Source organism: Myotis davidii, unplaced genomic scaffold (assembly GCF_000327345.1).
Source record: "Myotis davidii unplaced genomic scaffold, ASM32734v1 scaffold123, whole genome shotgun sequence".
NCBI lineage: Eukaryota > Metazoa > Chordata > Mammalia > Chiroptera > Vespertilionidae > Myotis > Myotis davidii.
In genome coordinates this window covers 4,093,745-4,107,757 of record NW_006295391.1, presented here as the reverse complement: position 1 = coordinate 4,107,757, position 14,013 = coordinate 4,093,745, and the positions used below count along the sequence as shown (strand labels likewise).

Sequence of the window (14,013 nt, the reverse complement as noted above, 5' to 3'; positions counted from 1 at the left end):
TAATCTACAATGCTTAAAAGGAGTTTTACACTGGGGTGGGAAGAGATTAAAAAAACAACAAAAAAAAAAACAGAAAAAAAACTAAAAATAGTGATTGAGCCCACATTACATAACTTTAGCATAAAAGTGTAAGACGAGTAATAAATACTCTTCTTTGGGTTCTCATACCAACATCCTGCTTTGCTACAACCTGGAATTATTGAGGACAATTAGTTGGTGCTCTGTTCTGTTTGATTTGGATTCTCCTTTCATGTTTGATTGATCCTTTACTATGTGAAGTACATGTTTCTGTTCCACCAGATCAGCAGTGGTAGTTTCCAGGTTCTTATTTTTATATGCAGACTACTCTCCCCCTTTAACAACCTAATTGCTTGAAGTTTGCTTTAATAACTTGCCCAAAATTAACTGATTTCTACAAAGGTTAGCATCTTCCAATAATGCAAGTTTCTAACTGAGAATCTAGACTTAATTGAAGAAATTTGCATCTCTGTGTTTCCAGGACAGGTGAGCCACTTGGCCCCGGTCTCACATTCACTGGGCCTCCAAATTAGACATTCAGTTTTACCTATAATACAAACCTTCTAATTATCTAGTGGATAACAAAATTCCATTAGTCTTTGTCTTGCATGGTGATATTAAATGTAAACATTTAAAATAGTTCATGCATTTTATATTTTTTTCTTTTGTTATTTCTTTATTTTTTAAGATACATGAAAATTTTAGGAATTGAGCAGGTATAGGCCCTCTAGAGTCCTATATTTGCGCTTTTTGTCCAAAGCTATGAAACTAGACCACCAACTCACACCATACACAAAAATAAACTCAAAATGGATAAAGGACTTAAACATAAGATGGGAAACCATAAAAATATTAGAGGAATCCACAGTCAGCAAAATCTCAGACCAATGCTGAAGCAATATCTTCACTGATACAGCTCCCAGGGCAATGGAAACTAAAAAGAAAATAAACAAATGGGACTACATCCAAATAAAAAGCTTCTGCACAGAAAAAACAAAAAGCCACATCAACAAAACAACAAGAAAGCCCACTGCATGGGATGTCTGATTGCCAACTTAGGTCCAATCCCCTGGGGAGCAGGCCTAAACCAGCAAGTGGTCATCCCCTGAGGGATCCCAGAGTGCGAGAGGGCACAGGCCCGGCTGAGGGACCCCCTCCCCCTGAGTGCACAAATTTTTGTGTGCTGGGCCTCTAGTTTATAAATAAATTGATAAAGTGTATAGTTATAGTATTATATTTTAATAGCTTGTCAGGAAATGTGTCATGTCAGGAAATTAAAATCTACAAAATAGTGTGAGGAAAATGTTTTTTTGGTGAACACCAGGGACTGTTTTCTTATGTTAATTGTGTGTTGTTCTTATCTATTTTCTAGGTGAGGAAGAGATTTAATATTTGTTTCCTTCTTTATATTTAAAGGTCTCCATGAGGCCTGTCATGAGGAACTCAAGGAGGGTAGTCAGTTTTAATTTAATATTCAAGTATAATGAAAAAGGGAGAAATTACAATTAAGAAAATCACTTCAAGTCACCATGGAGCCTATTCCTAATGATTACATAACTAGTGCAACCTCTGAATTTCCTATTCAGTTTTTCAGGTTATTGCAGGAGGTCTGCAGCATTAGGCTAACCTGTACCAGAGTGATATTGCTGAATCAGTTATGCTATTTAATAGTACATCTAGCGATTTTAACTGCTGTGAGAACACTTTAGTTCCTAAGGAAAAAACATAAATATTCATCTTAGAGTTGAGTCTTTGCATACAAACTAAATTAGAGGATTTAGATCATTACCTGATCTTTCAGACCAGAGACAAAATAAAATAGACTTGTCACCTAAGATATTCAAATACTATAAACCAAGGGAAATATTTTCTATGGAATTATCCTGGTATTGTCTTCCATCCTCTATTTCAAGTTCAGATCATTTTGACAAATAATCTGTTTTGTAAACAAGGCAGTCAACTAAATATTTTTGAAATGTGGAGGTAAATGAGATTCTATCCTTGTCCAGGAAAATATTGGAGCAAGGGATGGAATAGAAATTTGTTGGGCACATACTATATATCTGTAGCTGCATCAGCTACCTTTTTATCACCTTAAATCAATTTTTACCACATCCTAAAAGTATTTTAGTATCATTTTTCCTATTATTTCACACATAAATCTGAGAACCAGAGAATCTATGTAATTGAGCTAAGAAACTCCCATATCTTATAATTGACTAAGCTTAAATTAAAATTCAGATCACCCAGATTCCAGAACTGGCATTGGAGAGTTAAAATGCATTGGTGGACAGGTTGTATTGAATGTGGATGCATCTTTAAGAGTGAACAATCATTGGACAGATTTCAAATAGGATTCATCATACCAGCTCTCCAAATTATAAAACTTATAAACAATGTGGTAGTACACAATTATTTTATGATAGTATTGTTATTAATATTTCAATAATACATTTCTTGTACAAGTAAAGTATAATCTCAGAGTTACATTTAATTCCCTGACCCTGTTACACATTTTGTCTGCATTCCCATTTCATTTACATGCCATATGGACACTAAACCCTGTGCAAATGAAATCTGTTTTTTCAGTTAAATAAATTCTAGAGAATTTACTAAATGTGCCAAATGACAAATTCTGGAATCTCCCATCTGAGTTATGTACAAAAATGTTTTGCTTAACTAATGAATACATATGAAAGAGTAGTCCAAATGGATCTAGCCACATCTTATCCTCTGCCATGGTGTAACTGTCTACAGCTGTTATGCTAGCAGTTTTAGATCAATTAATTATAGTTATAGAAGCCAAATGCAAACAACAATCTGATTTTGAACATGTTAAGTTTAATCCTGATTAGATTGAATCATAAAATTAAGGCATTATAAAGAATCACTGCTATAAATGAATAACAGTATACATGAGGCAAGCCTTCTGATTTTGATTCATAATGGTCTTACTCCAAGTATGGATAGTTTACTGTACCATGGTTACCAATGAAATTATTCATGCAACACACACACATATAAGAATGACTCTCCTTATAGTCGATGACTCAAAGACTTAGCTATCTCAAGCACTGATAGATATAATCCCTTCAATCATTTTATTACTTTCTTCATCGCCAAAAAGTTTTGAGTTCTCATGAAGCACATGTTCATTGTTTACATGTGTGCATCTTTATTACATTAAACATGCATCGACCACAAATTCCTCCCTACAAAAGCAACTGTCCTGAGGACGTAAAGCAGCTTTGACTGACAATGTTTTTATTCCCAAATACTTCAGTCGGACACAAATGGCACCAACACAACAACTATATGTAACACAAGTAAGAAAATAATAATACTGAACCGATACACTACAAAACATAAGCATTACATGCTTATTTAACATATAATAACATAAATTATGATTTTGGCTGTATAGGTCTTTCCCCTTTATTTCCTATGTGGCCCCGAGAGACTTAAAGGTGCTCATCAAAGCCTAGCCTCCTTGTGTGCAGAGTGCTCACATCGTCTCTAGGTACATAGCTGTCCACCTGGCAGGCTTCCTCTATTCTCACTTGATGTTAGGTGTGACTGCACTTAGAGAATGAGTAGATATGTCATGTGCCTCATTGGTTCTGGGCCTTTAGACACAGGGCATTTTAGTCATATGCTTTCAGTCACATGCCTGTTGGTAGATGTATCTGAGGCAGTATCTCAGCTTCCACCCATGCAGAAAATGAAAATACTGTAGGAGAAATTGGGGCAATGAGGACAGGAACCTGGCTCTCTGAAAAAGTAGAGCAATTTCTGACGACCTAGGCTATTCACATAGGGTTTCCAAAGAAAAATGGGAAAAAGTAGCTTTTTAATAGTTTCCGTCCTTTCGGGTCTCTATGGCAGCAGCTTATCTGTCACCCTAACTAAGGTACCCGGAAAAGACCCCTCTTTAATCCCTGATTTCCTCGTTGACAATATAAGTGTACTAGACTAGATGTCTCTCAAGTCTCATCTAAATCCAATATTCTATGAAATTGACTAGTCTATGATAAATTGTTAAGTTAGAAAATAAAACACAGAAAATATTCCTATTAGTGAAGCAATTGCTATGTACTATTACAGGAAGCAATTACAAATTTTACAAAGCCAATGTAGATAAAACTTTATATGTTGTTGACAGATTCTAGTCCATTTACATTTCTTTACTGGAACAAAACCAATCCTGTGGTAATTCCACATGGAGATGAGCTTCAAATTAGTACTAATCACCAACCTTTTATTTGGTGCTGTAAGAAATGGAGCATGTGGTTCTGTAAGGACTGATTGGAGAGAGGTACAGAACTAAGAGAGAAGAGTTTATGCAGTAATTTAAGAATGAGACATTCTGAGACAGTTAAGAAGATATAAGTGGATCAAAGTGATGTGACTTATACTTGCAAGCCAAACAACCCATACAAGTACACCAATGATGACACTTACTGGTAATTCTGTGACCTTGAGCAAATTACTCCACATTTCCAATTTTCTGTTCTCTCATTGGTAAAATGGGTGTGAAAATAGAATTCACCTCAGAGTACATTGTAAGGCACACTATATGTAAAGCATGTATGCACCTGGCAATAGTAAGAACTTAATAAATGCTAGGTATTTTTGTTTATGATAATAAATATTATTATTTGTTATAATAGAAATATTATAACATTTCAGTTTTGTACCCAAATATTGCAGAATTCAAACACCAAGTAGAACAAGATGGCTATCTTCAAGGAGTTTGTCATGGCCTTGATTAAACAAGACTCAAATACAGAAAATTAGTTCGTGATTAAGTAATAGATTATATGCTGCTTCATAGAAATTCAGTAAGTATTCTAAAGAAGGTGGGGACCAAGTGAAATAGTATAGGGTTTGTGAAGAAAACAAAACAAAACAAAACACATTGAAAGACCATGCTAGAGAGAATAAAGGCTTGATGCTCACTATGTGTTGAATATTATTCTAAGTGCTTTAGCCACTTGAATTACTTAATCCTCACAATAATCTTAAGAATACATACTTTTATTACCACTATTTTGTAGATTAGTAAACTGAGAGATAAGAACTCAAGTATCTTGCCCAAAGTTACAGGTAGAACATGATGGAAGCTATATTGTAATAGGAAAACTGAAACCGGGGTCAGACCACCAAAGCACCACTTGACACTGAATTCTTAGATAGCATACATTAATGAATGGAAAGGCCATATCGTTTCAAGTAGGAAAAAAAAATAAAGTCAAGAAAGAAGAATTTGAGTATAACTTATGTCTTAATCAGAGAGGAAATAAATCTTATTGAAGTAGTGGCTGAAATAATTACAGGTATCCACTTATTAAATCTTGTGAATTTAAAAACAGAAAATGGTATTTCAATGTAAAGAAATGTAGTTTTAGACCAGCCATACATTTTTTTAAATATGTTTTTTTATTGATTTCAGAGAAGGAGAGAGAGAGAAACATCAATGATGAGAGAGAATCATTGATTGGCTGCCTCCTGCACACCTCGCATTGGGGATGGAGCCCGCAACCCAGGCATGCTCCCTTGGCCAGAATCAAACCTGGGACCCTTCAGTCCGCAGGCCAATGTTCTATTCACTAAGCCAAGCCGGTTAGGGCTACATTTTTATTGTAATCAAACCAGTGTTGGTCATTACTTTATGTGATCATTAATTTAAATCTAATTTTGGTGAACCTGATATTAAGGAAAACACAGTACTCTCTTCAGAGTTCTGAGACTTTCTGAATGTATAAAGTATCGGGCCAGAAAACTGATAAGGAAACTTTCCACACTTTTACTGAAAATGACATTAAATTAAGTTATTTCCCTCTTTTTGGCTCATATTAAAAGATTTCTTCATGCCTGGCCAGCATGGTTCAGTGGTTGAGCATTGGCCTATGAACCAGTGACTCTCAGTTAGGGCACATGTCTGGAATGTGGGCTCCATCCCCAGTGTGGGGCATGCAGGAGGCAGCCAGTCAATGATTCTCTCTCATTATCGATATTTCTATTTCTCTCTTTTTCTCCTTTCCTCTCTGAAATCAATGAAAGATATTTTTTAAAGAAGGTTTATTCATGAATATCATAAACTGGATAATGCAAGAATTTTGTTTGAAGAATTGAGAAGCACAAAATATATTGTACAAGTTTGAAAGTTTCATGTCAAGTACCTGCTTGTACAGTGAAATCCAGGCCAAAAAAAAAAAAAAAAAAAAAAAAAAAAAAAAGCTTTACTTTTACTTTTAACTCAAGTTAATTTTATAAATCAAGCAGACCCCCAAGAGAAGGAAAATAGCAACCGTATCATTTTTTTTTTTTTGCAATAGTTTTACAGCAGAATATTTAAAGAGTGATTCTTGGCACCCATAAAAGCATTTAAACATCAACACTGTTCTTTAAAAAGCTGACCAAATGACAGTTGAGCTGTGGCAATTCTAAGGGAACATATGTAATACTTTCAACAATAAGGGTTTTTTAAAGAAGAAAATAACACCAACTGAAAGGGGTTTATGTCTCTTTATGTCTTTTATATGCTACATTAACAATTTAAAAATTATATCTTGTTTAAAAGTTTTCTCAAGCCCTAGCCAGTTTGGCTCGGTAGATAGAGTGTCAGCCTGCAGACTGAAAAGTCCCGGGTTCGATTCTGGTCAAGGGCACATGCCTGGATTGTGGGCTCGATCCTCAGTAGGGGAGTGCAGGAGGCAGCTGATCAATGATTCTCTCTCATCATTGATGTTTCTCTCTCTCTCCCTCTCCCTTCCTCTCTCTGAAATCAATTATATATATATATATATATCCCCTACTGGGGACCGACTAAAAATATAGTCATAGATTAAAAATATAGTTATTTGAAAAGTAATTTTAGTTGTATTGTAGGATGAAAGTCTTCTTTATTTTAGAAACACAAACCCGATTACTCAATCGTACTTTAAGAGAAGAACCTATGTGTTAGCAAACCTCTGTAAAAATAACAAAATATTGAATATTGAAAATGTCTAAAGTAACATTGTACATATTCTTATTTTTAATACTCACCTGAAGATATGTGTTTTTTATTATTGATTTTTAGAGAGAGAGGAAGCGTGAGAGCAAGGAGAAGGCAAAACATCAATGTGAGAGAGAAACATCAATCTATTGCCTCCCCTGCACACCCCAGCTGGGGATCAAACCCACAACCCAGGTATGTACCCTGACCAGGAATCAAATCTGCAATCTTTGATGATGCTCCAACCAGCTGAGCCACCTGGTTCAGGCTGAGACATCAACATTCCTCAGTTTCTCATTATTTAAATGAATGAAATATCTTTGGTTTATCCTTACTCTTGGTATTGTATTTAAATCTTCATGCAAGTCCTGTGGGTGTTATCATGTTATTTAAAATACGTCTGTATTTTGTTCATCAGTTTATGTCTTTCATTAGCTTCCACACTTGCAATACCTATCTTTCTCTGACAGGCTTATTTTGTTTAGCATAATGCTCTCTAGGTCCATCCATTCTGTGTCAGGGCCAGCCTGACAGGTTGAGCCGGGCTGAGGCAGGGAGGTGGGAATTGAGAAAAGAAAGAAAGACAGGAAAGCGGGTTCGGGAGGACTCCAGTTCTCGAGGAACTGAAAGCAACTTTATTAGCCACACAATCCTATTTATACATAACACACTGAATAGGAGGTCTGTCAAGAGGAATGTATTCTTTGTTCCTCTTAATCTCTAAGGGAGAGACACAGCAGAAGGACAAGTTCTCAGTACAGCATATCTCAGTAAATAGTTACAGACTTCTTGGTAAGCTATGAAAGGTTGTTCTCATTCGTCTACTGATAACCACCATCCGAACAAGTCTGGGAAAATTGTGTGGGTAAGGGTCCCAGCCTTGCTAGCCCCTTCAGGTGCAAGGACCTTGCCAGCTTACATCTGGCCCCCAACAATGCTGTTGAGAATGGTAATAGTTCCATCTCTTTTACAGCTGCATAGTATTCCATTGTGTAGATGTACCACAGGTTTTTAATCCATTCATCTGATGATGGGTACTTAGGCTGTTTCCAAATCTTAGGTATTGTAAATTGCACTGCTATGAACATTGGGAAGTGGGGTGGGGGTGGGCGGTGAGTAGAGGGGAGAGTTCAACCAATGAACTCATATGCATATATGCATAACCAACAGGCACAGAGAGAGGATGGTGAAGGCTTGGGGGGAGTGGGAGAGGTCAATGGAGGGGGGTGGAAAGGGACATATGTAATACTTTCAACAATAAAGATTTATAGCAGTCTAAAAAATACAACCATATTTTGAATAGAACTGGATATGTTCATTCAGGAATTGGCTAGGCTCTAGGCCACAGAACTGAACTAGATAGCTATAATTCTCCTCCCCCAAATGAAGCTTCCAATATACTGTGAAGGATTCTTTTAACAATAGTGATTTTAAAAATCAGTAATTTAGAAAAAACCTGCATATGCCAGAACAGTGTATTTTAAAAGACCTTAACAGAAATTTTCCTAAGTTAGTTTTATATCTATACTTTCTAAGGTTTAATAGGAAACTATGATTAGGATTTCTACTTTCTTATACTTATTTATTTATTTTTTTAATTATTGGGTCAGAGAATTCGGGTTTTTAATCTCCTCCTGTGATTACCTTTTATATAAAATACCTGAATACAAATGTGCCTAGAAAGATAGACATGTTTGAAGGAGGCTATATTTGAGTTTAGTCCAAAATAATTTAGTCTTATTGAGATTTATGAAATGTACATATGAATGCTGAATTCTCATAACCATGGGTAAGAGCTCAAAAAAGTCTTTAGCACACACAAAAGATGTCAATCATGTGCTTTACTGCTTATAAATATGCTTTTATTTACATTATCCCCCAAAATGGAGAAACATAGAAAACTACACTTTAGCTGTGGGTAAATCTCAATAATTCTAAGTTGTTCTATTCTGATCTCTATGTGCCTTTCTTTAAAATAACCACTTTTAAAATTTAAAATTTAAATTTAATCCAGACGTTTGGTATTTCAAAAAATATTCTATTTTCTTTTCCAGTTACTGTTCAAGAGGATTTACTTTATTCATAGAAAAAGTTGATTGATTTGTTTGTTATCTGCAGAAAAGAGAAGATAGTTGATGCTTATCAACACACACACACACACACACACACACACTAAGTGCAGAGAAGGCTTCTAAAGTGGGGATAGAAAACATGTGCCTTGGGCTCCCCTTGATTGCTTATACAGTATGGCAAGACCACCAAACAAGATTCACCCTACTGTCCTTGTCCCAAGCAAATTACTGTCTCACATTTTCTTGTTGCCCTGTCTTTCTAGCACTCTGTTATCATATAGCCATCCTGAAATTTAATGACCTTTATCATTCTCCAATTAAGTTATGTGAGGTGAGACTCTAACTCAATTAACATATATCATGTGGAGAGCCCTTCATGTATTTCAAACACTTCTAACACTCTCCCGTTCCAAGTTGATTCACAGCAGCGCAGTCAGCCAGTCTTAAAAACTATTCTCCTGAGATCTACCCTTTTCACTCTTTTATCAAAAATGCTACATTTCTTTTTCACTCGCCTACTCAAAACTATAAAACTATCGTGTTGTGACAGGAGTTTATTGGTTATTATTTAGTCTTTCTGAATTTGGGTAAGATATGTATATTTGTAAAGAATTTAATAAAATTTTCCCCTTCACCTGGTCATAATTATTTTCAATTACTAAAACAAATAAACATGTGAGTCAAAATAGTGAATTTTAAATATCCTCAAGTGAGTTATACAGTAAAAATAAAATTAAAAATACTAAGCATGTACTTAATAAAATAGATAAAAATATAGCATAATGCTCTCCAGTTCTATCCATGCTGTTGCAAATAGTAAGAATTCCTTCTTTTTTACCGCAGCATAGTATTTCATTGTGTAGATGTACCACAGGTTTTTAATCCACTCATCTTCTGAAAGGCACCTATGTTATTTTCAAATCTTAAGAAAGATAAATATCACATGACCTCACTCATTTGTGGAATATAATGAACAGCACAAACTGATGAACAAAAACAGATCCAGAGACAGAAAAGCATTCATCAGACTGTCAAACCTCAGAGGGAAAGTAGGGGAGAGGAAGGGTAAAGGGGAGATATCAACCAAAGGACTTGTATGGATGCATATAAGCCTAACCAATGGACACAGACACCAGGGGGGGTGAGGGCATGAGTGTGGAGGGGGGGCAATGGTGGGATTAGGACACATATGTAATATCTTAATCAATAAAGAAAAAATAAAATAAAAATTTAAAAAAAGAAAAGAAATTTAAAAAATAGAAACAAAAACTAAATTCCAGTAACATTGGATTCCTCAGTCACTAGATAATCATGATGGCAAGTCATCCTTGTCAAAAGGTTTATGTTCTATAATCTCATACAAAAAAATTAAATGCACTACAGGACAGGTACACCTCAGAGATATTTGGGGTTCAAATCCAGGCCACCACAATAAAGTGATTGTCACAATAAAGTAAATCACACAAGCTTTTTGGCTTCCATGTGCATATAAAAGTCATGTTTACATTATACTGTAGTCTACCAAGTGTTCAATAACATTATGCCTAAAAAGCAATGCATATACATAATTAAATTATACTTTACTGCTAAAGATGCTAACCATCCTCTGAAGCTTCAGCAATTTGTAATCTTTTTGCTGGTGGGGAGTCTTGCCTCAATGTGATGACTGCTGACTGATCAGGATGGTGATTGCTGAAGGTTGGGGAAGCTGTGGGAATTATTTCAAAAAAAAAATGCAACATGGAAGTTCAGCACATCCATTGACTCTTTCATGAGTGATTTCTTTATAGCATGTGATGCTGTTTAATAGCAGTTTACCCACAGCAGAACTTCTTTCAAAATTGGAGTCAGTCTTCTCAAACCCTGATGCTGCCTCATCACAGTGCTTGTAATATTCGAAATCCTTTGTTGGCATTTCAACAATCTTTGCAGCATCTTCAACAGGAATCAATTTCATCTCAAGACACCAGTTTTTTTGCTCATCCATAAGAAGCAACTCCGCATCCATAAGACTTTTATCATATTACTAGATGCCCAATGCATGAAATTTGTGCAAGGAGCTCGGCCATCGCAGCCTTGGCTGGCCCTCACAGCCCCTTGCAGCCTTGGCTGACCCTAGCAGCCTAGGCTTCATCTGGAAGGTCATCAAACAGTTATCCAGAATGTCATCCACATGGTCATTCCACTGTTTGGTCTAATTAGCATATTAGCTCTTTATTATATAGGATTGCAGAACTCAGTCACATCTCCAGGTTCCACTTTTAATTCTGATTCTCATGCTATTTCCACCACATCTGCAATTACTTCCTCCACTGAAGTATTGAACCCCTCAAAGTCACCCTTGAGGGTTGGAATTATCTTCTTCCAAAATCCTGTTTATGTTAATATCTTGACATTGTCCCATGAATCAAGAATATTCTTAATCTCATATAGAATGGTTAATCTTTTCCAGAACATTTTCAATATACTTTTCCCAGATCCACCAGAGGAATCAAATCTGTAGCAGCTATAGCAGGGGTGGCAACCTTTTTGTGAATGCGTGCCAAAACCAGGAAAATCTGACTCAAAATTCTTCTGCGTGCCAACCCTAATCTTTTGAGAACATGTTATACCTACTTGATATCTCTTAAGGTGTACGTATGTGAAGAACCTTGAAGAAATAATAAAATTCATTCGAGTGACAAAAACACAGTATATGTTTATGAAAAATACATTTATTTTTTAATGTATACATGTACACTGATAGTCCAACAGAAAACTTTATGACTCTGTTTGATATTATCAGTGAGACTTTTACTGCTGCATCACTGATGACAACGATTTTACATCAGGTCTATATTTCGTGACCTTCAGAGATATGAATGAGTTACTACTCTAATCTATCAGGCTACTCTTATTATGAGACTTAACAAAATTCATCACTGAGAACAAAGATTCACAACCGTATGTGGATGAAACCAAAACACTGGTCGCATCTAGGAAGGCAGGGAGAGTTAAGGCAAAGGCATAGAAATTGCTCTTCCCCTCTCTCGTCAATCCATGTCTTTGGTCTTTAAGATAACTTGTTATGTAAAATTATTTATTTATCTAAGATGCACCTACACTGAATTTATCTGAAAAATAAATAAAGTCGATATTAAGAAAAAAATGTAAATAAAAGATTATAAGAGGGTTTTCCTGCCAGCAAAGTTATTGGTGTGCCATATTTGGCACGCGTGCCAGGGGTTGCCCACCACTGAGCTGTAGCCTTACAAAACGTATTTATTAAACAATAAGACTTGGAATCTAAAATTACTGCTTGGCCAATGGTCTACAGAATGAGTGTTGTGTTAGCAGGTATGAAAATAACATTAATCTTTTTGTACAACTTTATCCAAGCTTCAGGATGGCCAGGTGTATTGTACCTAAGCAGCAATATTTTGAAAGTAATATTTTTTTTGAATAGTAGGTCTCAATAATGGCTTTAAAATATATTCAGTAAATTATGTTTTAAAATATATTTTTATTGATTTCAGAGTGGAAGGGAGAGGGAGAGAAATAGAAACATCAATGATGAGAAAGAATTATTGATCAGCTGCCTCCTGCACACTCCACACTGGGAATCGAGCCCACAACACTTGCATATGCTTTGATTGGGAATTCAACCATAACCTCCTGGTTCATAGGTCAACACTCAACTACTGAGCTACACTGGCCAGGCGCATGTTGTTCACAGATGTACAGTTGTGCTGTCATCCAGGCTTTGCTATTTCATTAATAGAGAACAGGCAGAGTAGAGTTAGCATAATGCTTAAGAGCACTGACATTTTTGAAATGGTAAATAAATGAGCACGGACTTCAATTTAAAGTCATTAGCTGCATTAGCCACTCACAAGAGAGTCAGCCTGTCTTTTAAAACTTTGAAGCCAGGCATTGACTTTTCCTTTCCAGCTATGAGAGTCGTAAATGGCATCTTCCAATATAAGGTCATTTCATCTACATTGACAAATTGGTTGGTCAGTGTGGCCACCTTCATTAATTATCTCAGCTAGATCTTTGGATAACTTGCTGCTGCTTCTACATCAGAACTCGCTGCTTCACGTTGTACTTTTTATGTTCTGGAGACAGCTTCTTTCCTTGAAACGCATAAAGTAAACTCTGCTAGCTTCAAAAGTTACTCCTTCAGCCTTCTCACCTCTCTCAGCCTTCATAGAATTTAAGAGAGTTAGGGTTTTGCTATGGATTAGGCTTTGGCTTAAGGAAATGTGGTTGGTTTGCTTTCCTACCTAGATGATAAAGACTTTCTCTATATCAATAATAAGGCTGTTTAGCTTTCTTATTCTTTGTCTGTTTACTGGAGCAGCACTTTTAATTTTTCTCAAGAACTTTTCCTTTGCTTTCACAACTTGGTTAACTGACACAACAGGCCTAGCTTTTCAACATGTCTTTTGACCTAAGTACCAGTATATTCATTTTTAGCTTTTGATTTAAAGTGTGAGACAGGAGACTATTCCTTTTATTTGGGTACTTAGAGGTCATTGTGGGGTTATTAATTGGTCTAATTTCAGTATTGTTGTGTCTCAGGGAATAGGGACATACAAAGAAAGTGAGGGAGATGGGGGAATCACGTGGAACAACTATGAATTAAGTTTTGCTGACTCACAGGAATTGTTTGTGGTGACCCAAACAATTGCAATAGTAACATCAAGGATAACTAATTACAGATCACCATAACAAATATAATAATAAAAAGTTTGAAATATTGCAAGAATTACTATAATGTGATACAGAAATGTAAAGTAAGCAAATGTTGGAAAAAATGGCACTAACAGACTTGCTTGACGCATAGCTGCCACAAACCTTCAATTTTTAAAAACACAGTATCTGAGAAGCACAATAAAGCAAGGTATAACAAAATGAGGCATACCTGTATTAGTAATGTTT

At 35.8% G+C, this 14,013-nt stretch overlaps 1 pseudogene; it reads right to left on the bottom strand.

Annotated features, from left to right (window-relative positions):
* Positions 1-10,685: 10,685 nt before the first annotated feature.
* Positions 10,686-13,608, bottom strand: LOC102761993 (annotated as a pseudogene).
* Between the last annotated feature and the right edge of the window lie 405 nt (positions 13,609-14,013).